Source organism: Thamnophis sirtalis, unplaced genomic scaffold (genome assembly GCF_051295495.1).
Source record: "Thamnophis sirtalis isolate CommonGarterSnake01/CBP01778 unplaced genomic scaffold, rThaSir2_p1.2 scaffold_1, whole genome shotgun sequence".
NCBI lineage: Eukaryota > Metazoa > Chordata > Lepidosauria > Squamata > Natricidae > Thamnophis > Thamnophis sirtalis.
The window spans coordinates 139,713,316-139,740,605 of NW_028261381.1; positions in this window are offsets into that span (position 1 = coordinate 139,713,316).

Sequence of the window (27,290 nt, forward strand, 5' to 3'; positions counted from 1 at the left end):
AGAAGGGGGGAAAGTCTATTAGCTTAGCAAAGTTCCGCTTACAGTATTGCATTCTATCCTAAATCTAAGTTATGCGAAGAACTTAGTCTATTTTTAATAAACTGGGAATCTCACTCTAGGGGAACCATCAAGTCATTGTTAATATTATCTGGGTGAAAAATGACTGTATAGATTTAGGTTTAGGTTAGAGTATTATTACAGAAATGACTTCTAAGTCAAAGATTTGAAACTGGATTTTTTTAAAAAGGAAAACAAAGGTAAGAGAGAATGATACAGGCAGAGAAAGCCATATATGTGGTTATTGGTCTGCAATAATCTGAGCCATCAATTTTTGTTACACTTATTCTGCTTGCGAAACTTTGACAAGCAGCTCTGAGTTTCCATGTTTGAATGTTCTTGATACTTCAGAATTAGTCATCTGAAACTTTTCATTATTCTCTCTTTATCTACCTCACAGAGACCAGTCTCTATGGCACCCTTTCCTAATTATTTGGCATTCCCCTGAGGGTATTTAGCATAAACAAAGGCTTTTTCTTGCTACATTTTAAATCATATGACATTTGTTCACTGTTCCCCACAATGATGTGAATGAGTCGTTCATCTCTGATCTTTAAATATGGCTTGTTCTTATGCAAGACTCATTTTTGGAGGGGGATCTTACTGATAAAACCACAGCATCACACAGTAGTATCCATTCTTTTCTCTGTTTCAAGATATTTGTGTCTTAATGGCACATTTGTTACAGGATAAAAATTACCTGAATGTTCATAAGCGAGAAAAGTCAAAATCTGGTACATAAATAATGAAATGTTTCATTATTTTTCCTGAAATATAAAAATAAAATGATTTTTCTCTGATTATTAATACAAATTTGCTTCATAAATGGCTAGATGTTGGCTTAAAGGAAATTAAGGGATCAACAGCAAAAACATTGAATTGTGAATTCCCTCTTGAGAGACATAAAACAGACTTTTTGATTGGTAGGGCAGTCAGGAATACAAATCTGAAAATGGGACAAGCCACATGTACATGAGACATACATATTTTTGATTGCAAAATGGTAGGAGATTTGATCAGATACATATATCAGAAGCTCAAGCATGTCTAAGAATCTTATAACATGATTACTGATTGTGCTCAAATTAGGAAGAATTTAAAAGAAACATGTTGTTCTTCAGTAGGTCTCTTATGACAACATCCTGCAAAATAGTTTATAGGCTGACAATTTTTTACTGACAACCCTGTACATTTTATTCTCACAAGTTTCCTCTAAAAAGTTAATTTCAAACTCTGAAAGTCTAAAAGTTCCTCTGAAAGACTTTGTAAGATTTGAGCATCAGGTGAAAAAAACATTCTTACTACACCAACTTGATTTTTCTGCTCATTCAGAACTATGTTCTCTACTGATCATTCAAATAACTTCTGATGAAATACACTAGAATTATGTTTCAATCTCTTCTATAAGTTTAGCTAATAAGATCATGGATTTGAGTTTTATAGCTGTTTTCTACTATATATTACACCATTTTCTTGCTTGCACTGTTCTGATTTTTTGCTTCTATTATCTTCTCATATTTCTAATATGTGTCTCTACTAAAAGGAATTCAGAAGTCTCTTTCATATTCTTTACCCACCAACTATTGCCTTATAGCCATTATGGGAACATTAAAGGATTATATTGTTAAAGAATGGTTGAGTTTAACTAGAAGGTGATAGCTCTTGATAGCTAACCAGAGGTGATATTCATCCAGTTCTGACATGTTCTGAAAAACCGGTAATGGAATTTTTGAGTAGTTTGGAGAACCGGCAAATAGGCTGGTCCCACCCCTGCTGCCTCCCAGCTGATCTTTTTTGTTGCCCTGAACAGGGGAACGGAACTGGAAAGCAAGTTAATGGGGTGGGGAGTGAATGAGGATTTTGCAGTATCCTTCCCCTGCCATGCGCCATGCCCACAAAGCCATGCCCACAGAACTGGTAGTAAAAAAAAATGAATCCCACCACTGTAGCTGACATAAATTTCATCAAACTGCCACTGAAGATAACCAATAACCTATCAGTCAGGGGATTCTTTATAGAACACCTAAGAGTAATAAGGTGTAGTCCATATTCTGCCTACATTCATGTTCAACACGGTCACATTTCCCAATTGAAGGGAAAGAAACATGTAGTGGAATTCCAAAGCAAAGAAGTAGGAATGGAGGAGAAATGTGTTTGATTCATTATTTTGTACGATGGTGTCCTTGGTGCTCTCTGAGTTTGGTGGTTTTTTGTTTTTTGGTGGGTTTTTTTTGCGTTTGTTTCATTACCCAACTAATTAACATCATCACTGCTAAAAGGAATTCTAGCAATGATGTTGTTAGCTGGTTACATAATGAAATGTCTGCAAGAAAACAATCAATCACAGAGAGCACCAAGAACCCCACAGCTCAACTCTGATCTACAAATATACTTTTCTATTGGCATCATTTTTGTGCATTTGTAATTGTGTGTGGGAGAGACAGAAGGAAATAGATAATTCAAATTCTACCACTGGCATGCATATCCAATCCATTGTGCTGGGCTACCTATGACCCTCGGGACCAAAAATGTTATCCAGCCTCATCCTGAAATGCAGTAGAGGAGTATTGTACACTTATGTTTTATGTAATTAAGACTTTCAGAAAAATATAATATTCCCCTTGTATATTAAAATGCTATTCACGCAGTTATTTAGGTATGACAAGCATTTCCCCAACTCTTTTAAATCAGGTAGAAACTCTGAAGTGGTGTCAGAAGATAGCTTATGAAATGAATAAGGGCTATCTTTTCTCCATCATATGAAAACACAAATGGCCATAAAACAAGAATAATTAATTGTTTTCAATGCATTCAGAAATCAATCTGCCAAAAGTAACAATTACTATTAGTAACATGGGCATTTTCTAATGGCAGTTAGTTTTTTCACAAGCACTCCTCTTCCCCTGCCTCCCAATCAAACTAAAGGGATGGTTGGTAATATATTGAAACATGACAGAAATTACTGAGTAAATTCACATAAAGGAGAAAAGTTATTCAGAAGAAAATGTCACAGGTAAATGGATACTTTTGTCATATCCTGGAATATGGCTTTGATTAAATAATGATGGAAATAACTTTACTTTTATAAATCTATTTTCCCTTCTCAATATGTCTGTGTGTCAGCATGTGCGTGTGTTTTAATATTGTTAGGTATATAATTTTTAAAAAGGCTGTTGTGATACATAGTAGAATAATCCCCATAGATGCTGCCCAAGGAATGAACAAATAGATTTTTCCTGCCCAAGGAGAAATATCACATGATTTTTTCCCCCTCAATATCCATTAGATTTGAGAACACCAATAAAGTACACATGCCTCTATTCCATCATTTAACCATTGTTCCCTCTGCCCTTCAGTAAGAGCCAGCTGAAGTGACTACTTCACTGTGCTTAATACGATTGCTGGCCCTTGGTCAAATGACTCCAAATTCATTATATCACTATCAGTCTGAATCTTGGAACAATGGATTCACACCCATACGAACTGAACATGTAGTATCTCACAGCATGATGAAACTACATTTTTTGCTATTAGCAGAAAAGTAAAAAGCCTTGTAGGTGTTTTAAGAACTGTCCTCCTAACAGATAAGCTGGCTCCCACGTATTTCGGCATTTGTCAGTCTGCACTGTTGTCCTAGTTAAATACATTTACTTTCCTTTTATTGAAGTGGCTGCCCAAACTGTTGGGAAATCAGTTAGGGAGTGAGCGACGGGTGTGGTTTTTGGAGAAAGAAAAGGACATCTTAATTTCTGAGGTAATCTTCCTCAGGGTTAATTTGTCGATGCAACTTGATTGAAGTTGCTGATGACAATGAGCAGCAGGTACTAAAACGTGCCACCCACACATGGGAAATTGGCAGTGGACACATCTTCAAAATGAATTAATTTTTTTTAAAAAAAAACCAAACTCAGCAGAAACTTCCCTCTAATGCTCTCCCCTCCTCCTTTACTGTTTTCTACCATTGAGACAACTGGTGGAGGATACAAATTGTGGGTTGGGAGCTTAGTTTTAAGTATCAGTCTTAATTCTCATAAAACAAAACACCACAAGCATCTTACTCCCTCAAGTAATGTGTGTTGCCTTAGTGGAATTCCTTGATTTCTTTAGATGTGTATAGGGAAAGTCATGTGGCATGCGATCATTTAGCCTCTTTTCTCCTAGCATCTTGCAGAGGAGCAGAATGAATACTTATATATTATTTCAGCGACATAATTGCACATTTTGTGAAAAGTGAAGCAAAGCTATCTTTCATGCTACCCCCACAACTAAAGTGACTAAGAAAAAATCCCTTCCCCACCGTTTTGAACAAATACAGCCCTAGCAAGTCAGGCCACCTTGGACAGCAGTGATTTTCAGTCAGAAGACTGCCTGGAAAGCCAGAAAAGCCACAGAGTTAATAAGAACCAGGAGAGAAAGTGAAGGCTAAACCAAGAATCGAAGGGCAGAATTTTCTAGAATGGCTTGGCTGTGGGAGGTCTGACTGAGTCATGCACAGCCAGAGGTTCGCCTGGCACCTTTAAAGCAAAGGATCAGATTGAGGACTTGGCATAGGAATTGTGGCCTGAGTTTTTAAACTCCTCACACATTTTTTAAGCCAGTCATTATGCCAGCAGAGATGGAGAACAATGTCAATATCTGTCTATTTGTCTGGTTGTCTGGCTATCTATTTGAACATAACTCAATGTTAGCAACTTTAAGGTGGGTGGACTTCAACTCCCAGAATTCCCCAGCCGACAATGGCTGGCTGGGGAATACTGGGAATTGAAGTCCACCTGTCTTAAAGTTGGTAAGGTTGAGAAACACTGATCTATCTATTCTATGTGTAAGTGAAGTTTCCCATAACTATCATGGGAATTAATTTGTGCACATCCCTATTCTGTGCCAAAGTAGTGTTATGCATGATGCATCTCTTTGCTTCCCAAGTCTATAAATCAGTCACTGTGGACAGAAACAGGCAATCCATTGGGGAGTGCTATGAGAAAGAACAGTGGAGGAAAACATGCTTTCAAATGAAGGGAAAGAGCCACATATGCCTGCATTAACTTGGGCCTCTGAAGCAACAAAACAGAGCCATACTGGGAACAGGTATGGACAGAAGTTTTCCATATTTGCTGTTTGAGTGAGCTGTTGACAAATATTCAGAATTAAATACTCCCGGTATTACAGACAGCCAGGAAAGAAAAACATGCCCAGAAAAGTTGCTGTAATTTATTAGTGCACAAAACAAGAAGCCTTTCACATTTAATCAGCTGCAGCTGTATCACATTTGATCTATTCTTAGCCATGCAATTCATTAGGGATTATATTTTCCCTTTCAGATAATGCTAAGCTATGGTGCAAGATAGTTGGACCCTCCCCCACCCCCAATATTTTTGGGATCATTCCTGTTATAGACAATACTGCAAACCATCTGTCTACTAGGTCTAAAATGGAACTGGATCTTTATTCTGTAGATAGGCTTCTTTCAGGCACTTAACAATAGCAGCACAGGGCCTGAACAGAGCACAGGGCCTCAACAGAGTCACCATGTTAAGTCTCCCCCCCACCCCAGTGGTGGGTTCTGGATCCTGTTGCAACCAGTATGGTTGCAATGGGGCCCAGCGTCCACCACATAATGCGTGCAGCGTACACATATGTCTTTATCTCTTGTGACGCCTCCATGAGCCTCTGCGATACTCCAGCTGCTCAGCAGAGCATCACACAGGCTCCGTGCACTCCATGCACCAAAGAGCTCAAATACAGGTAAGGAGCTCGGGCAAGCGGGTGGGTCCTCCGGAGCATCGTACCAGAACGGTACTTGGTGCTCCAGGCAGGCACCAGTAAGCCTGTACCGGAGCATACCACCTGCAACCCACCACTGGTCCCCCAAAATACATAGACATTGCTGTATTTTGAGAGGCATAGACTGTGTCATATAGATTGCAAAACTCACATTTGTCAGGGATACTATCTGCAAAAATCTGGATGATCATATATGGTAACGAACTATATCTTTCATTCTGAAGCTCAGCTTGGTAACCTACCTAAGGTTTCATCACTAATAGCCATGTTCATGATTGTCCATCCCAATAAGTAGACCAGAAAAACCAGAAGATTAAAAGTACTTTTACTGAGATTGGCTGTAATAATAGAATCCCATGAGTCTGATTATGCTATACTCCTTAAAGATCACACTTGGAATACTGCATTCAGTTATGGTCACCACAGTACAAAAAGATGTTGAGACTCTAAAAAGGGTACAGAGAAGAGCAAAAAATATGATTAGGGAGCTGTAGGCTAAAACATGATATATGGTTGCAGGAACTCTGTATGTGTAGTCTAATAAAGAGAAGGACTAGAGGTGACAGAAGTCTTCCAATATTTGAGGAGATGTTACCCTAGTCTCCAAAACATCTTAGGGCATCTTATCAAAGACAGATACAAACTGGTACTAAGCTAAATTTCCTGACAGAATAATTAACCAGTGGAATGATTTGCTTTTAAAAATTGTGTTTGCTCCATCACTGGAGGATTTTAAGAAGAGATTGGTATGATTTGTCCATAATGGTATAGGGTCTTCTGCTGGAGCATAGTATGGGATTAGAAGCCCTCCAAGGTCCCTTCCAATTCTGTTATTCTGTATTCTATTCTGTCTGTAAAATCTGTAAGGTGAGACCATAACTATTATGAGGCAAGCCAAATTTTGTGGGATTTTTATAAGGCAAGGCTCAGCTTAATGTTTAATAAAGAAATTGTGTTTAAAACATTAAATTTACACAATCAGATATATCTTTCATTGTGGTGATTGAACAAGAGGACAATCTTTTTCACGCTGGCATATCATGTACTGGATTAATTTGTGAAAAAAAATGACCGAATTTTGGTATTATTTGCTCACTTGTATTCTTTTAATAAATCAATATGATCCACATCAAAACTCTAGTCGCATTTTATAACAAAGATGTGCTGAAAGAGAAGATACTTTTATATTTATATTCCTTGTAAGAGAACTGATATAGACTTATATTTCTATGCTGAGCTGGTCACAAATTCCTGAGAATTCCTTTGTTTTCATTTCTTTCCTTAGCAGCAACTGGATTAAATATGCAATGACATGCAGAATGAGGTGTGTGTGTGTGTGTGTGTGTGAAGTCAGTAAATACTAACGCCAACCTTTTAATCATGCTTGCCATATGGAATGGAGAGTTTATGCTTACATGGGGTAGGAATAAAACAAACAAAGGGTACTGCAGATGTTTTCAATCAACCCATGATAGATAAGACTAAGCACATGGGGATTTCTTGATTTCTTTTTTTCTTTTTTTGAGAAAAGTAACAGGAAACCATGTGACCATCTTTACATTTATTTTCTAAAATGCATTAAAAAGGTAAAAATATCACTTGAATTTATCTTTCATTTTTCATCAATATTGTAACAGGTTAAAAATAGTTAAGTAAATTGGGACATCTGGATGCCTAATGTTTTTTGCCCCACTTTCAGAACTATTAGTAATTAAATAATTAAAGACGCACTCCCCACCCCCAAAAAGGGTGGAAATGTCTGTGCGTCTTATAGCACAAATGTTGCTGAAGCCCCACCACCCACTGGCCTCCACCCACTCCACCTTGGTGGCGGCGATAGGTGGCAATGGCGATCGGCGATAGGCAGTGGCAGCAATCCCTGCTGCCTGTAACGGGCCAAAAATGGGACACATGGAAGCCAAAAACAGGGCAAGCAGAGGCCGAAAATGAGACATATAGAGGCCAAAAATGGGGCGCCCAGAGGCAGTGATAGGCAGAGGCTAATCCAACTGCCAATCAGCTGCTCATGGTAAATCAGACTGTGGTAACATGATGAAACTGACCAGGCTGTTTGCTGTTTGCTGCAAGGAAACTTAGCCAGATGAATACTGATGGATGCTGGGAGGAAGAGGTGGATTTTTTTCCTTCTTTTCCTCCCCCAAAGCTAGGTGCATTTTATGGTCCAGAGCATCTTATAGTGCAAAAAAAAGACAGCAGTTTTACCCAAGAATGTGTTAGTGAAATTGAAGAGTTTTTCTTTAAATAATTATTTCATTATGGTTATGGTTGGTTTATGGTTTTATTATTTATAGGCCGCCCTTTTCCCTGAGGGGACTCAGGGTGGCTTACAATATATAGGGAGGGGAGTACAAGACAGTAAGACATAAAACAATACATAAGTAAAAATAATACACAACATTCATCATTCGGGTGGGGACGGATTACGATCTTTATCCCCAGGCCTGACGGGATAGCCAGGTCTTGAGGGCTGTGCGGAAGGTCTGGATGGTGGTGAGGGTACGAATCTCCATGGGGAGATCGTTCCAAAGGGTCGGAGCTACTACTGAAAAGGCTCTCCTCCGTGTAGTTGCCAGTCAACACTGACTGGTGGATGGAACTCGGAGGAGGCCTAATCTCTGCGATCTAATAGGTCGCAAGGAGGTAATTGGCAGGAGGCAGTCTCTCAAGTACGCAGATCCACTACCATGAAGGGCTTTATGGGTGGTAAGTAGCACCTTGAAGCGCACCCGGAGATCAACAGGTAGCCAGCGCAGCTCACGGAGGATAGGTGTTATGTGGGCGAACCGAGGTGCACCCACGATCACTCGCTTGGCCGCATTCTGGACTAGCTGAAGTCGCCGGGTGCTCTTCAAGGGCAGCCCCATGTAGAGCACGTTGCAGTATTCCAGCCTAGAGGTCACAAGGGCCCGAGTGACTGTTGTGAGAGCCTCCCGGTTCAGGTAGGGTCACAACTGGCGCACCAGGCGAACCTGGGCAAATGCCCCCCTGGTCACAGCCGTCAGATGGTGGTCGAAGGTCAGCTGTGGGTCCAGGAGGATTCCCAAGTTGCGAACCCTGTCTGAGGGGTATAAAGTTTGGCCCCCCAGCCTGAGTGATGGAGCACTAGCCAAATTATTGGGAGGGAAACACAACAGCCACTCGGTCTTCTCCGGGTTGAGTACAAGCTTGTTAGCCCTCATCCAGTCCCTAACGGCTTCAAGACCCCGGTTCATCACGTCCACCGCTTCATTGAGTTGGCACGGGGCGGACAGATACAACTGGGTATCGTCCGCATATTGGTGGTATCTTATCCCGTGCCTCCGAATGATCTCGCCCAGCGGTTTCATGTAGATGTTAAATAGTAGGGGGGATAAGACTGAACCCTGCGGCACCCCATATGTTAGGGGCCTAGGGGTCGATCTCTGCCCCCCAACTAACACAGACTGCGACCTGTCCGAGAGGTAGGAGGAGAACCACTGCAAAACAGTGCCTCCCACCCCCACCTCCCGCAGTCTTCGCAGAAGGATACCATGGTCAATGGTATCGAAAGCCGCCGAGAGGTCAAGGAGAACCAGGATGGAGGCATGGCCTCCATCCCTGGCTCTCCAGAGATCATCGGTCAATGCGACCAAAGCGGTTTCAGTGCTGTAACCAGGTCTGAAGCCGGACTGGAAGGGGTCTAGGTAACTGGCTTCCTCCAAGGTCCGTTGAAGCTGGAAGGCCACCACCTTCTCAACAACCTTCACTACAAAGGGGAGGTTGGAGACTGGACGATAATTGTTGAGAACAGCTGGATCCAAAGATGGTTTCTTCAGGAGGGGTCTCACCACCGCCGCTTTAAGTGCGGAGGGGAAGTGCCCCTCCCGAAGGGAGGCGGTAACAACCTCCTGGATCCAGCCTCGTGTCACCTCATTGCTGTTGGCGACCAACCAGGAGGGACACGGGTCCAGTACACAGGTGGAGGCACTCACAGCTCTCATGGCCTTGTCCACATCCCCAGGAGCAACATCCTGAAACTCAACTCAGGAGTGGTCTGCCAATTTATCCTCTTGTGCCTCGGCTGGATCTGAAAAGGTGGAGTCCAAATCCGACCAAAACCGAGCAACTTTGTCTGCCAAGAACTGGACATAATCCTCAACCCTACCCTGCATGCAGTCCCCCGTATCCCTCCTTTGTAGGAGGGAGCAGGTTATCCTAAACAGGGCGGCTGGGCGGGACTCAGTGGACGCAACCAAGGTGGCAATATACGATCTTTTTGCTGTCCTAAGTGCCCTGATGTACTCCTTGGTGCAAGTTGTTAAGAGTGCTCGGTTCGATTCGGATTTATCGGACCTCCATAGGTGCTCTAGGCGTCTCCTCCGGCGTTTCCTCTCCCGGAGCTCCTTGGTGAACCAAGGAGGTCTCCGGGATCCGCCGCCTCGGAGGGGCCGTAGTGGCGCAATCCGGTCAAGGGTCTCCGATGTTGCCGAATGCCAGGCAGCAACCAGAGTCTCCACCGGACTGTGGGTGAGAGTATCAGGAATAACCCCAAGCTCCGTCTGGAACCTCAAGGGGTCCATAAGTCGCCTGGGGTGGAACCACTTGGTCGGTTCCTCCTCCCTACAGTGGGGGTTTGGCCTCTGAAAGTCAAGCCTCAGTAGGCAGTGGTCTGACCACGACAGGGGTATGATCTCATTGCCCCTCAGACCAAGATCACAAGTCCACTGCTCCGAGAGGAATACGAGGTCAAGCATGTGACCCGCTGAGTGGGTTGGGCCCCGGATTACCTGGGTCAAGCCCATGGCCGTCATGGAAGCCATGAACTCCTGCGCCCCATCAGAGTGTTCACCGAGCGAAGGCAAATTGAAGTCCCCCAGGACCATAAGTCTGGGGAACTCAATTGCTAGCTCGGCTACTGACTCGAGGAGCGAGGGGAGGGCTGCTGCAATGCTGTTGGGAGGCAGGTACGTTAACAGCAAACCCACTTGACCCTTGAGGTCCAACTTCACCAGCAGAGACTCACACCCGACAAGCTCCGGAGCAGGGATCCTACGAGGTGCTAAAGACTCCCGGATAACAATAGCCACACCCCCACCCCTTCTCTGGGCTCTCGGCTGATGAAGCACCTGAAATCCGTCTGGGCACATCTCTACGAGGGGGACTCCTCCCTCCGGGCCCAGCCAGGTTTCAGTAATACATGCCAGGTCTGCCCTCTCGTCTAAAATTAAGTCCCGGACGAGGGGAGCCTTGTGAACTGCAGACCTGGCATTAAATAATTAAGTCAACATAATCAGCAGGACAGGAAACCCTAATCCTTTCTCAGTTACCACTTTCTTAAACCTGACAGGGAGAACTATTAAAAGCAAACCTAAAGTCAGTTAAATGATTACATATCCATTGCCAATCATAACAATTTCGTTTCAGTTTTTATTTTTCTCATCACTTCCATGGACTCTTCACCATCTGAAACTGCTCAAAGCTTGCAAAAATTAGAAGCTTAAGTTCTTTTCTAAATTACCTGTGACTTAATCACTTCTCTTAATTGCCTGTGATTTTTTTTGTGTGTGTGTGGGGGGGGGGGGCTTCTGAATTATGATGCTGTTCTGTACACATAGTTTGGCCTTTTTATATTCTCAGTTTTGCACTTGGGTACAGGTCAAGACTCCCTACTGACTCACTTGGGACTTTTTTCTGTATAACCAATGATTAAGATGAGTTATTAGATTTCTTCAGAGGCCCAGAAAAATTCAAGAAATGTTAGAGGCAGTGTCATGGTTTTATGTTAGTATAAAGAAGAATCTACTGTGAGAACTGGCAGTGTCTATTTTATGACAGCTAAGACTAGCCTAGAGAAGAGAGCCTGAATACTAATCAAAATTGTATTTGAACTGCTGCAGATACTAGTACAGGTGTGTTAAAACAACTTTTTAAAAAAATGGAACCAAAGCTTAAATATTACATGTGTCTCCAGAGAGACTTTTTATTTTGTAAAAATGCTGTGAGTGGAATGCCCTTCCATTTTCGTAGCACTATCCCCTAACAAAAAACATGGTAAATATTACAGTTTTTAGAGGAAGCGGGACTGGGTAATAAAAATAAAGTCACAGAAGCTGCTTTTAGTTTTTTCTTCATTACTTCAGCAGGATGAACAAGGAAGTTTCAGGAAGCCATAATGCTGCACTTATGGTAGAATAAGTGTCTTTAAGGAGAGTTCCTTATTCAATGCTATATAATTTCTTGCTTTTGGTTTGGGAAGGAGAGGATTACTATTTTTCTTATTGTTCACTTCTTTTTGTATAAAGTAAGCTTTTTGAAACCTTTCCCACTTAACATGAACAAGGCATTTTTTTTTTTCATTTGCAATGAAGTTTTCTGCTCCGGAGGAAATTCCATAGTTTTATCAGCCATGCCTCTTTGCTTATCTTCTTTAATACTGTTGTTACTTTTCCAAGTGTTTCAACCTAATATTTCTGAGTTGGTCCAAGGGCTCAAATAAAATTACCATGCAAATTCTCACTGAAACTAGAGATGCTTTTGAATTAAAAAGCCTATTAATCTCTGCAGGATTTCCTTTATTCTCAGTTTTTTTCTCCTGTTGCATTATTTTTCTTCTTTATTTCCATATAAAACATTGTAGTCAACTACCACCATAAAATTATGTAAAGGATAGTAAAAGATTTGAGATAAATTGGGCCCTCCTTAATTTTTCTCCCTTTGGCTCCAGGGTGGACTAACTGCTTTGGCAGCCATGAACTGAATGTCAGCAGTTATTCTATGCCTCAGATTTTAATTTGAAATGGAAAAGTAGTGGTGGGGTAGCTTATAAAACATTCTGCTTTCAGTAACCAAGGAGTGGGTCAACAATAAGAAAACACAATTCCTCTATCTGCAATGATTTTAGCACTAGGATCACAATGTGAACAGTTTTTTTAGAAAATACTGGATTTTTTCCTGAAGAGTGTGCAATGCAAATCTAAGCCTTCCTTTGTTCAAATTAGAATTTAAGAGAGAGAACTTCAGGTGTCTTTAACAATTGTAAAAGCCCATTAACAGCTCAGAGAAACAGTGGGAGTTGACCAGATAACTAAATCCATTGATCTCTAATCCTTTGGGCCCTTCTGAATCTAGAAGAGTTGCTTACATGGCTTCCATCCAAGCCTACTGTACATATTGCCAAAACACATTTGGCTCTTCTGAGAATGATTCTCTGTCAGAAAACAACATAAAAGAATCAGTATTTTGAGCTGGCCCTAATGAACTTCTGCACTGATTTGGGAGATAATAAATTAAATGGCAAGCATTTGTAACTATGTCTTCTAATGGGAGAGTGGGCCAGGGGACTTGCATGATAATTAAAAGAGACTAGCAGTCTTCTATTCTTCTTCTGTTCTTCTATTTATAATTTATAATACTTTATAATTATAAACAGAGGTGGGTTCCTACCGGTTCAGACCGGTTAGGTAGAGTAGGTAGCAACTTGGCCCGCCACGCTCCTGAACTGGTTCTATTGGCAGTACCAATAGAACCACCATCTTGTTTTTTGCTTCTGCGCATGTGCAGAAACATTTTTGCCTACTGTGCATGCATGCAGAGCGCACATTAAGCATGTGCATGTCTGAAGTGCACACATGCCCGAAGTGAAACCCTGAGTGAACCAGCAGTAGAAGAAGCCGGAACCCACCCCTGACTATAAGGTTTTTATTTCCAATGTACTTTAGTTCAAAATCTCCTTGAGGAAATACATTGTTATTTATATGGATTTCTTTCAGTTTTAACATATAAAAAATAGCAAACCCTGGACCAGGGACCGGTTCTGGTCCACAGCCTATTAGAAACTGAATGTACAAGTGGCAGGCAAGTGCATGAGGCTTCATTTGTGCATGTGCAGGAGCTAGGTTGCACACACAAAACCATTACCTCCGTTACCACCACTACTGCTACTGCCGCTCCATGGAGCCATAAAGGCTGGGAACCACTATCATACAGAGATTTAAAAGCAATAATCAGCACCATGAATTGTATCCAGAAGAAAACTGGGAGCCAGTGCAGCTCACGTGAAAAAGGTATCATGTGGGCAAACCTAGGAACAGTCAATACTGTGCATGTCTTTCTATTCTCTACCAGATGTAGCTGCCAAATGGTCTTCAAGGCAGTTCCATGTAAAGCACATTTCAATAATCCTGTCAGAACTGCAGTCATATTCCTTTTTAGGATCTTTGGCCTGCCACACTCTCTATTATTTCATTATGCTGTTTCATTAGTGTAGTAATTGGGAGGGGAATAGGAAGGAGTAGAAGTCTGGAATGTGTTGTTGTCATTTCTTTCTAGAAGCCCAAGGTCATCTTTTGTCTCTGCACCCCTGCACCTGACTGGAACCAGCTGGGTGGAGATGCTACCATGGCTGAAGAACAATGGACCATGTGATGGATTTATGGGTGTGGGGCAGGGGTGGGTTTCGACCGGTTCGCACCGGTCCCTGCGATCCGGTTGGTCGCCGAACCCGGAAGTAAGTAACTTCCGGGAACGGCGAAGCCCCCCGCGCCCACGCGCGCCCGCACACCCGCGCCCGCTCCTTACCCGGTTTTTACGAATTCTGCGCTTCTACGCATGCGCAGAACGCATACAGCGCCTGCGCGATCCTCCAGGAGCAGCTGGAGCATCGCGCAGATGCTAGTACGCATGCGCGCGCTGCGCACATGCACGCACGCACTGCGTGCGTGCGCGAGGATGCCGCCGGCCTCGTTCCAACCGAACCGGTTGGAACGGGGCGAGAAACCCACCCCTGGTGTGGGGATAAGATCATGAACTTTCAACTGGGTGGAATCCCAGGAAGCTTTTAGATTTGGGATTCCACAGAGATGTGCCAACATGTCTGTCTTATTAAATTGGAACTTTAAGGATAGCTCTGCCTTAGACTCTGATTTAATTCTGCATGATATTTGGAATGCTGTGACTCTCCCCACTATTTAAACACTGTATTATGTTGGGTCTCAGTAAAATACTCTTAGTCTCATGAAGGATTCTCAAAGTGACCAAATATTCATCTTCCAGTGCAAAATACAGTACTGTGATTGATTTGATTGGTTGATTGATTGATTTGATTTGTGTGCTGCCCATCTCATCTAGAGGCATTCTGTTGTCTACCATAAATATGATGAATAAATAAATGTGATGGAGTTGAGATTATCTTGAAATATTCTCTGAACTTCACACACACGTAAATCTGTTTTACCCAATGAAACTAAAATCATTAGCCATTCTATAGTGATTTCCCTAAATAGTATCTAGCTTTCTTTGTCTTCATAGCATCAAATAGTCATTCTTGAAGGCAATCCTCATTACTATTGTTTTGGCACATTTGTGGAATGTATTTAGAGATCACTAATAGGGAAGTATCTGTTGATTATTTTTTAAACTAATATTGGGGTGAAGTTAAAATAGAATGACTGAAAAGAAAACACTATATCTATATATACATATGATTCCTGTACATGTTTGTTTTATTCTGATTTGTCAATTTCTTTTAGCAAAGGAGTGTTTTTAAAATAACATACCCACTCCATAGATAATTTTAGAAACCTACATGTATTTTTATTTGTTTCCTTAACTTATGCAGTTTTGTTTATAATTTATTTATAACATCTGTTTGCTTTTTCAGCTCAATTATTATTAATATATATTTATTTAGGGATGCGGTGGCTCAGTGGCTAAGTCACTGAGCTTGTCGATCAGAAAGGTTGGCAGTTTGGCAGTTCAAATCCCTGGCGCCGCATAACGGATGAACTCCCGTTATTTGTCCCAGCTTCTGTCAACCTAGCAGTTGGAAAGCAAGTTAAAATGCAAGTAGAAAAATAGAAACTACCTTTGGTGGGAAGGTAACAGCATTCCGTGTGCCTTTGGCATTTAGTCATGCCAGCCACATGACCATGGAGACGTCTTTGGACAGTGCTGGCTCTTTGGCTTTGAAATTCAGATGAGCACCTGACTCCTAGAGCCAGGAATGACTAGCACATATGTGTGAAGGGAACTTTTACCTTTACTTTTGTATTTATTTTGCATTAACCCCTAATATATATTTTTAAATGCAGATAGCCTTACTATGCAATGTTAGATTCAACTTTCTGCAAAGTGTACTAATTTTATGTGCATGTTTTGTATTTGTTTTCAAACTTTCCTAGCACAATATGACAAATGTCACCATATTGTTTGATGTTGCCATCCTTGCTACAATACAAGATAGTCACTCTGGTCAATGTGAGTATTTCATCATTTATTTTGCAAGGATGGGTATTTGGGTATTGGCAATCTGCATACCTCACCCCACTCCACCACCACCCGTCATGCTGCTGTAATTTGGGGGAAGATAAATATAATAAGGTAGTGTTCATCTTCTATTAGTTTTACTGACTTGTTTTACTTTTTAAGATAAACCCAACCTTCTCCAATCCCACAAAAAAGTAGCACAGCAAATTATAAAAGGTGTGCCCATACTATCAATATATTGTTTGAAGGACTTAATATTCAAACATGAAAATGTGACCCTTTCTCCCCACCCCACCCCCACCCCACCTGCCATAAATGCTTGCCTATCCCTGCTTTATTCAATGCCATATCCCTTCAGGCTAGTGTGATACAAAGAATGGCACATTATCTCCCTAATTTCCCAACTGGGATATAATTTTGCCAACTGTCACTTTCCTGCTTTGAATTTGGGGGCTTCTTGTCCCAATTTTCAATGAGTTAAAAAAAAGTTTTAACACAAATAGGGAATACTTACCGCAAAGTGTCCAAAAATAATAGGTAGAAATTAGATTTCTGAAATATGGTACCAAAATGACAAAATGATTTGAAAACCCAGATAAAAAAGAACTGATTTAGAAGAGTCAGCATAAATTAGAAAACCAACAACATGAACTGACTAAAGCAGTGAAGGCCGGAAATAGTGCCAAATCTTCACTTTATAAATGAAAACTGGTCCAGATGAGCCTAAGGCAGTTACACACAACAGTGTCTGAGAAAGCGCAGTGTGGTATAAATCCTATTCAAGCTTCATAGGAAGGGGAACTCCAATAAAAACATTCCTACAGTCTAAGTGAACCTATACAGAAGCAGACAAATGTTTAGGTAATGTGGTCAACCACATTAACCAAATGTTTTGGATTTAATCCTTCCTTCCTTCCTTCCTTCCTTCCTTCCTTCCTTCCTTCCTTCCTTCCTTCCTTCCTTCCTTCCTTCCTTCCTACCTACCTACCTACCTACCTACCTACCTACCTACCTTTGCTTGACTCCTAATGCTTTGAAACTTTGTGATAACCAACAGCCAAGTGGCACCAATGCAACTAGAGCAGTTTTGATGTCCTAACACTTTTCAGAACATCAACTGCCATATTTGTGAGGAACTATAGATTCCATCAGGTCATCAAGTGTATCCCTTTGTACAGGGGGCTTATAATGTTACAATATTCTTAGTGAGATGAGACAAAGGCAAACTCACCTTGACCCAACAAGTTTCTATATAGTGTCTGCCACAGCCAGAGCTGGTGGTATCTTCTTTTGACATAGTACTAAGGCATCAAGTGACACAGATTGGTCAAATTGCAAAATGGGCATTCTGAGTGACAAATTTCGAGTGATAAGAGCCGAGGTGGTGCAGTGGTTAGAGTGCAGTACTGCAGGCCACTTCAGCTGACTGCTATCTGCAGTTCGGCGGTTCAAACCTCACCGGCTCAAGGTTGACTCAGCCTTCCATCCTTCTGAGGTGGGTGAAATGAGGACCCAGACTGTGGGGGCAATATGCTGACTCTGTAAACCGCTTAGAGATGGCTGAAAGCCCTATAAAACGGTATATAAGTCTAACTGCTATTGCTATTGCTAAATTTACTGTTCCCTCAGAGAAAGCAGTCTTGTAAATGCCAGACTAATCTTATTGCATTCTTTGACAAAGTGACAAAATTAGTGGACCAGAGGAATGCCGTCAATATAGTTTACTTGGACTTCACTAAGGCATTTGATAAGGTAGACCTACTACTAGATAAAGTAGAAGAATGTGTGTTGGACAGCATCACCACCAGAGGGATTCGTAACTGGCTGACCAACCGCACTCAACGTGTATTCCGCAATGGAACTGCATTTACATGGAGGGAAGTATGCAGTAGAGTACTCAAAGGCTCTGTTTTAGGCCTAGTACTCTTCAAAATCTTCATCAATGATCTGTATGAGGATATAAATGGGGAACTCATCAAATTTGCAGATGACATCAAGCTGGCAGGAATAGCCAATAGCAATAGCAGTTAGACTTATATACCGCTTCATAGGGCTTTTCATGCCCTCTCTAAGCAGTTTACAGAGTCAGCATATTGCCCCCAAAAACAATCCAGGTCCTCATTTTACCCACCTCGGAAGGATGGAAGGCTGAGTCAACCCTGAGCCGGTGAGATTTGAACAGCCGAACTGCAGAACTGCAGTCAGCTGAAATAGCCTGCAGTGCTGCATTTAACCACTGTGCCATCTCGGCTCTATACTCAACACTCCAGAAGACAGGCTTAAGATAAGAAGGATCTTGACAAACTTGAACATTATCTAATAAAATGAAATTCAATGGTGAAAAGAGTAAGCTTCTACATTTAGGCAAAGAAAATGAAATGCACAGGTATAGTATAGGTGGTACCTTGCTCAATAGTAGTAACTGTGAGATCTTGGAGTCCTAGTGGACAACCATTTAAATATGAGCCAGCAATGTGCAACAGCTGCCAAAAAAGCCAACACAGTTCTAGGCTACATAAACAGAGGGATAGAATCAAGATCACGTGAAATGTTAATACCACTTTATAATGCCTTGGTAAGACCACACTTGGAATATTGCATTCAGTTTTGGTCGCCATGATGTAGAAAAGATGTGGAGACTCTGGAAAGGGTGCAGAGAAGAGCAACAAAGATGATTAGGGGACTGGAGACTAAAACATATGAAGAACAGTTGCAGGAACTGGGTATGTCTAGTTTAATAGAAAGAAGGACTAGGGGAGACATGCAGTATTCTGATATCTCAGGAGCTGCCACAAAGAAGAGGGAGTGAAGCTATTCTCCAAGGCACCTGAGGGCAGAACAAGAAGCAATGGGTGAAAACTAATCAAGGAGTGAAGCAACTTAGAACTGAGGAGAAATTTCATGACAGTTAGAACAATCAATCAGTGGAACAGCTTGACTCCAGAAGTTGTGAATGCCCCAACACTGGAAGTCTTTAAGAAGATGTTGGATAGCCATTTGTCTGGAACGATATAGGGTTTCCTGCCTAGACAGGGGGTTGGACTAGAAGACCTCCAAGGTCCCTTCCAATTCTGTTATTGTATTTGTATTTAAATGTTGGCAAAAGATAGACAACAACATAGATGAGCAATTGTGAAGAGTGGTGGTGGTGGGGACTGAGCATAATATCTTTGTCTCAGCCTGATTCATTGTGGGCTGTTGTCTCCTTCGGTCCAGCATTATCTTCATTTACTTTAGGGACATAAAGCAAGGATAAGTTTAGTTGATCTGCAGCATTTTGATCTGGCAACTTAATCCCAGCTAACTGAGAAGAAAAAAAAGAGGAGCGAGATTGATTATAATTATAGTCTGGCAACTAATGTTTACAGTTAAAGATAGACAAGCATGTTGGAACATATGAAACAATTGTTCATCCTTTATTTACAAGTTGGTGGGTAGGGATGCCTCAGTGTCACGGTCCAAAGAAACATTATTGCCTTTCCTTGCCTATGCTGAGGTTCAAAACAAGCATGAGTTGCTCCCTATGTTTGTTGAATGTGCCTGGCCCCTTTGCAAATGTTAGCTATTTGATTATAGGGAATGCACTCATGAGTTATGGGAAATGTATTTTTGAAGTCACATTTGAATTGTGCAATGGTATACAGATAATGTTGCACCAGCTTTAACTGAAATTTTTTTCCCCCTAGCCCCGCATTTAGCTTGTTCAGCAGACATTGATTTTTCATGGTAGAAGAACTCATTAGATTTTTGGCAAAGGCCCAGAGACAAAGCAGCCGATTAGACTGTGGACACACCTGAGTGTGCAACTGAAGACAGCCCCCTGGATACTTTTGTATGTTTTCACAGGTGGATTTTAGCTAAATTAGTAATGGGAGCTCACCTCCGATTCATTTTCCCTTCTGGCTCAGCCAGAGTGTGCCCACATGCAAGATTTGGAATTCTAAAAGGCTAGTGAAATAGCAACCAGAATAATTGTTTAGTTAAGCTTAAAGGAAAATAAAACAGCAGCTTTTAAACTGTTGCAGTAGTTCCATATAAAATTATTGGATTAAATCATCAATTCTTAATCCTGATCAAAAGAGAAGGCAGAATCCATATAAATACAGGTGTACACCTTTGGCCTGCATTTACTTTTGGCTTTTATATTACCACCTTCTTTGTGTTATCCCATATCCTTGCTTCTTTCTCTCTGTGCTCTGTATCTAATTGTACTGTTCAAATTCTGGACAATTTAAGCATTGTCTTTCTGTTTTTCCCCCCTGTACATCTAGATTGGGGCCATTCTGTTGAGGGGGGAGGGGGTAGTCATTCCACTAGGTATGGGACACCATCTTTTCTAATACAATATAAATGATGCCTACTTACCCATGTGTGGGGTTTTCCTAAACAAGGAAGCTAAGGAATTATAGTACAGTATAGCTGCACATAGATATATAGTAGTAAAAACCTGGAGAGCGTCAAGCAGGGGTGAAATCCAACAGGTTCTGACAGGTTCTGGAGAACTGGTAGTGGAAATTTTGAGTAGTTTGGAGAACTGGCAAATGCCACCTCTGTCTGGCCCCAGAGTGGGGTGGAAATGAAGATTTTGCAGTATCCTTTCCTTGGAGTGAGGTAAGAATGGAGATTTTGCAGAATCCTTCCACTGGAGTGGGGTGGGAATAGCGATTTTGCAGTATTCTTTCCTTGGAGTAGGGTAAGAATGGAGAATCCTTCCACTGGAGTAGCGTGGGAATCAAGATTTTGCAGTATCCTTCCCCTGCCACACCCTCCAATCCACACCACACCCACCAAGCGTGTGATATTTATTCATCACATTTCTATACAGCTTATCTCACCTATGTGACCCTATATGAACTTTACAGTACAACCACTGTTCAATGCACAAAAACCTATTTTGTTTGTTTTGGTACTGATATTCAATAAATTTATTGAATTCATAATCCAAAGGAAAATCATTATGAATTTTTAATTGTTTCTACACTAATTGTAGAAAATGATACACAATTATTTGTAATCCATTCTGCAATATTTTATTAGGTAGTTTAACGTCTGTCAGTATTTCTTTATAAGTAACCTACATATGCTCTACGAGTCTACGTAACTGAAAATAATTATTATTATTAGATTAAAAATGGGGCTATAGGTGTTGACTAACTATCACTATGCTGAGTGCCAGCTAAGGCCCTTACTGATCAATTATCACCAACATATGTTTGAAATTAGGCTGGTTTTTCTCCAAAGTGATATTAACATTTTGACTGCTTTGTGGTTATGTTGTCAGTTCAAGTGAGTGGGAGATATAAAGATTTCTTCATAATAAATTAGAGAATTGGCCAGGCTAAAGCACTGAAGGAATTTTTGTAGAAAGAAACTAAAAACATAAAAAGTGTCTTTTAGTTTTGTCAGTACTGAAAATAAGAAAACAAAGAGGACAGCAGAACCATTGATAAAAAGAGGGATTTGTGATTGAAAATAAATTAGGAGATGGAAATAAAGTTCCTTCCAACCCTTACTTTCTACAAAATAACACCTTCATTTCCAAGACCTTAGAAAGTATTTCTTGTGTCACAGTGAAGTAAGATGAAACATTATCAAAAGATGTGGTTCAAAGGAAGACATTATGCAATGAAGTACATTATTGGAATGTAGCAAATCTGAGACTCAATCTTGGGGAAAAAAACATTATAGGTAGCAAAATTGGAATACTGAGTTGTGGTGGCACAGTTCAGTACTGCAGGCTACTGTAGGCTATTTCTGCTGATTACTGGCTGATCATTGGCTGCCAGCAGTTTGGCAGATCGAATCTCACCAGGCTCAAGTTTGACTCATCCTTCCCTCCTTCCAAGGGTGGTAAAATGAGGACCCAGATTGTTAGGAGCCATAGGCTGACTCTGTAAAAACAGCTTAGAGAGGGCTGTAAAGCACTGTGAAGCAGTATGTAAGTCTAAGTGCTATAGGTATTGCTATAAACCAAGCAGAAGAAAAGCTTCAAGAGAAGGCAACATTGGGTTATTCAACAATTACTTTTTTTCTTGAGAACTACTACATCCCAGTGGTCTTTATTTTACTATAATATATCCACTGTTGTTTGAAGAACGACACTATTGTTCAATGGTCAAGCACCTGTTTTGCAGACAGAGGGTCTCAGATACTGTCTCCAGCTAATATCCCAAGCAGTACTAAATCTTTCATAAAGAAGGCAGCACTAAATCAGAGACAATGAATGTGTCACCCAGCTTAAGACAAAGTATTGCAATGACAAGCATAGTAATCCACTGTCTTTCAAATATTAAAATAACCCCCTTTTTTATTTTTGCTGAGGCACTACCCTTTGGAATGATATCCCTCAGATGGGTCCCACCCTGATAATATTTAGGAAGATATTAAAAATCTGACTTTTCTCCCAGGCTTTGGAACAGGATAAAAGTTGAACCCCTGTTGGATTGGGAGCTGAGATGAAAGTTGTTATCTGTTTTTGTGCTGCTCATGGTCTCTTTTTTGTCTGTTTTAAAGAATCTTTTTAATTACATATAATTGTTGAGGGTTAGGTGACCAATACATTGAATTATTCACAATACCTATGAATGAATGAATGAATGAATGAAGGAAGGAAGGAATGAAGGAATGAAGGAATGAAGGAATGAAGGAATGAAGGAATGAAGGAATGAAGGAATGAATGAATTATCTTTTCAATGTCCTACTTCCTAGCTATCTATGCTATTTTAATTTAGATGTTTTAGATAAAGCACATATTTCAGAATTGTTGGGGTGGTTCCTAGGGCTGGGAAGAGCCAGATGCAAATCTAATCTGAGCTATGCAAGTCCACTGGTGATTTTTAGACAAGCCAGTGTTTCTCAGCCAATGTTGTGCAGAGGATAAAATCAAAGAAGGGAATAAATACTATGTGTGCTATCTTATCAAGTCAATCTATATTATAGTCATAGGCAAGTGCAGTACACTATCATAAATACTTAGAAGAACAGTAGATATAAATCTCACTGATCATCTATGTCCAGATGAGGCCTTAATATATTTCAATCAGAGAGATATGTTGCAATGTGGAATGTTCTTGTTTATGTCCTTTTCCAGGTTAAACATTGCCATTTAGCTGCTACCATCTTTCCCACGGGAACTCAGAATATTCCACCCATTACACATGCTTAAATCCTCATTGCATCTAACCTCATTGTAATTCAGGGGATTATGACCTCTAAAAATATGACACTCTCTTTAGGAGTCCAGATTGCTATTACTTCCTTTTTTTTTTTGTATGCAGATTATGTATATTTTGGCAATACAAGAATTTACACTTGGAAAATGAATCCAGTTTGCTCTTAGGATGTATGTTGTATGCTTAACTTCTTTTCAAAGCCCGCTTCCCCTCCTCTTTGCCAATCACTCTGAACTATAGCTTCAGATATCTTTCCCTGCTTCTTTTCTCTGCTTGCACCTTTAAGCAGGCTGGAGAAATGCCTGATTATATATTTAGTTTCTCTTTATCCCAAAGCAAACACTTCTGATTCTATTCCTGTGGCAATATCTGGAGCAATTATTTTGCTTTGTTTTGTTTTAGCATAGAGATGAAACTGCTCCCCATTTGGACCAGTTTCTGCCTTCCCATACTTCATATTGGGAATGTCTAATTTACGCTCCTGGCATTGAGTAAAGCAGTGTGGAATATTTTTATGAGATTGTTTTAACCAACTATTCATGCTTGGTGCAAATAATGTAGCCACTCCAAGCTGTACAGCTGTCTGACCATTTAAGTAGCATTTTTTTAAAATGATCTTTTAGAATTCTAGAATTTAAGTTTACTCAATGGAATGGATTTGCCTAAAGCACAGGGGACAAAAGAAATATTTCTTTGGTTTTGAACCGCAAGACTCAGAAACACAAGAAGCTGTAATTGTTTAGGAAAAAAAGAGCAAAGAAAGAAACAACATTAGCTTTTAATAATATTCAGTATTATAAAATTATAGGAGTTGAAAGGACCTTGAATATTAGCTAGCCTGGCCTCCTGCTCAGTAAAGGATTTGAATTTGAATTTGAAGCAACCACAATATCCATGTGGTTGTGTTTTCTTAAATTCCTAGCATTGCTTAATTTTAACTGGGTAGAGGCTGGGTGATTGCTTCTTGAAGAAACATCTGCATTTGAAGGCTACTATCAGGCTCTTGAAAGAAGCAATAAGGAATTTCTTGTTCTCCCTCCCTTCCCTACTGAGTTCCTATAGGAAAGATCAGAGGTGGTATTCAGCTAGTTCCGACAGGTTCTAGAGAACCGGTAGCGGAAATTTTGAGTAGTTTGGAGAACCATAAAATAAGATGGCCCTGCCTCAGCTGCCTCCCAGCTGATCTTCTTTTGTTGCCCTTCTTTTGTTGAGAAAGGAGCTGGAAAGCAGGTTAGTGGGGTGGGGAGGGAATGGGGATTTTGCAGTATCCTTCCCCTGTCACGCCCACAATGCCACACCCACAGAACCAGTAGTAAAAAAAATTGAATCCCACCACTGGGAAAGATCGTAGTAGCTGAATGGAATGGTGTAACCTGGACATGGCATTGGAAAAGCACCTTGGAACAAGACAGAAGCCATTAACATTTGTTTGGTCCCATGATTGAGGATAATTTGTCTCAGTCAGGTAGGGAAGATGTTGCAAACCCAACCAATTAAAAAATTCTGACTGGTCCTCCCACCCTGTGAAATATTCTCCTCCTAGATTTGAGATAGGTCCCCATTCTCCTGGACTTCCCAAAAGTATTTAAAATTCTGCTTTTTGGCATTGCATGGGGGAGCTCAGAGAAATACATAGCCCTGAGAGCCACCCCCTGCCCCCCGCTTTGCCTTTCTAACTACTTTCTAATAGATTTTAATCAAACCAGCCACCTTTTAGATTCTAATTTTTTCTAATTTACACACACATGCACACACATGCACACACACAAACACACACACACACACACTTTTTATATTTTAACATTTTATTGTACACTGCTCAGTCTCTTCCTCAGGAGATAGGCAGTTCAAAAATGTGATAGGTGATAGATAGATAGATAGATAGATAGATAGATAGATAGATAGATAGATAGATAGATAGATGATAGATAGATAGATGATAGACAGACAGACAGACAGACAGATTATTGCCTTCATCCTCTAGCTGTAAATTTTCAGATGTATTAATGTGGACACTAATAGAAGCTATATAGCTCCAGTCAAATTATCCTGCAATTTAGTGTTTTTAAACTGTGTTGGAGTATATATGTTATTAGTCCAAGCTCTAGGAGTTATATTACAACTTATAAAGGACACCTAGTTGTATAAAACTGTCCGTTCCAGCATGGAATTTCTGTTATTCTTAAAGCTGGTTCATTTTGGCTTAATGAAACTAGTAACTGATTTTCCAGTGGTTGATAATTAAACCAGTTGTTATACTATGGTTGCCAACTACAAGAAATAGATACAATATGAAAGTTCTAAAACTGCTTTGATGGTGATACTTTGCAATTATTGAAGTTTATGCCAGTTAGTCTAGCTTTGCCAGCTTCATACTGGAAGAAATGTCATTTAACAGCCAAATAAACCTCAATTCCAGGGTAGTATTCTTAATTTTCACTAGGGACTTTCGTAACAAACTGATCAGCTCCCCACCCTCACCCCCAGGTTTCCTTTTAAACAAGTGAACTGTGTCAGAATTATTTTACAAGTTACCAACTCTTCAAATTATTCTTATTTCCACTCTTGTGTCTCCCCACCCCCATTTAACTGGTGTTAAGTATAAGATACTTTAGCAAAGTAAGCTGTGTGTAGTCACAAAAAATAGATTAATGCACATGGGTAATTTCTGGCATTAGTTAAATGCCTGTAGTGCTGTAATTCATGAAAGTAGGATTGATGAGTTCAGCCATTAGGTGCTGAAGTGTAGAGCTGTGAGAGACGACTTGTTTCTTGTTTAAATTGAAATCATTTCAATTCATTTCCTTCTTCGTTGGACAGAAGCGTGTTTTTCAATAGGGAAGAAATCTTGAGGGAATCCATTGACCTAGCCAGTCATATAATGCAAAAAGTTAATGGGCAAAAATGATATTCATCTGCAGTTTATAATAGCATTTTTCTTCTCCCCCCCCCCACCTCACCAACTCTCTGAACCTCACAAAAGCAAGCGTATTATAAGAGCAGCCATGGGGCTGTTAGACACACAACCTTTTAACGATTATCAGCTCTGTGGCAAAATAAAATTAAATTTAAAAAAGGGACAGAAATTTTGATGCTGAGATAATAAATTATAAATTATGGAAGTCAGAGGCACCAAGCAACTTGTAAGCAACTGTCCTGTCTCTTAGCAACAGCCAGGGAAAAGCTGCTTGTTGATACGACGAGAGCAGATAGGATTGTTTTGCAGTGATTACCACCAAGGAACCAGGAACAATATTTTAACACCTGCCGCAGGGCACTTCTGCACCAAGCCATGCATCTCTCCAGTGGCCCATAAAGTTTGGGCTAGATGCCAGAAGGCTTGTGAGGCCTACCTTTCCACCACAGCAGGCCAAAGGAAACAAAAAGGACTCCAGAGGAAAGATTAAAGAGACAAAGTTCAGCTGCGATATTCACTTTTGCTGAGGTTCTGTACCTTCCATAAACTGAAGGGATCTCTGATTGCATGATCCCGATTTTCTTTAAGACAGCTATGATGCTTTTGCAAAACAGAAAGATCTCACTCCTGAAATAGCTTATTCAAATACCTGAAGTACCTGTGTTATATATAATGAATGGCAAACTACACTAAGTCCGAACAGAAATTAGGTGCCTTGGTACTATTTCTCTGTGTTACACAATGTGATACTGATACTGGGATCCTTGAAATTAATCATAGATTCATAATAGTAGATCTTCTGTTGATCTCCAGGCCAGGTCTTCCAGACAAATTGCAAGTCTTAAATCTGACCTGCTAACATGGAGGTTATGATGAACTTAAAGCAAATGGCTTAAACTAACCACACAAATAAATGTTCCTGTGGAATTAACAAAGTTTTGATTTGGATAATTGTGTTAAGAGGGATAGTGAAATAGAATTTAAAGTCCTTCTGCATTATTATCAGAATATTATTGCCATATCTTTGTTTTGGTGTTAAGTGGAAGTATAGTTTATAAGACTAGTAGAATAATGTTTTGGTCATCAAAAATATTTTTCCTATTTATAGTTAAGTGGAAAAG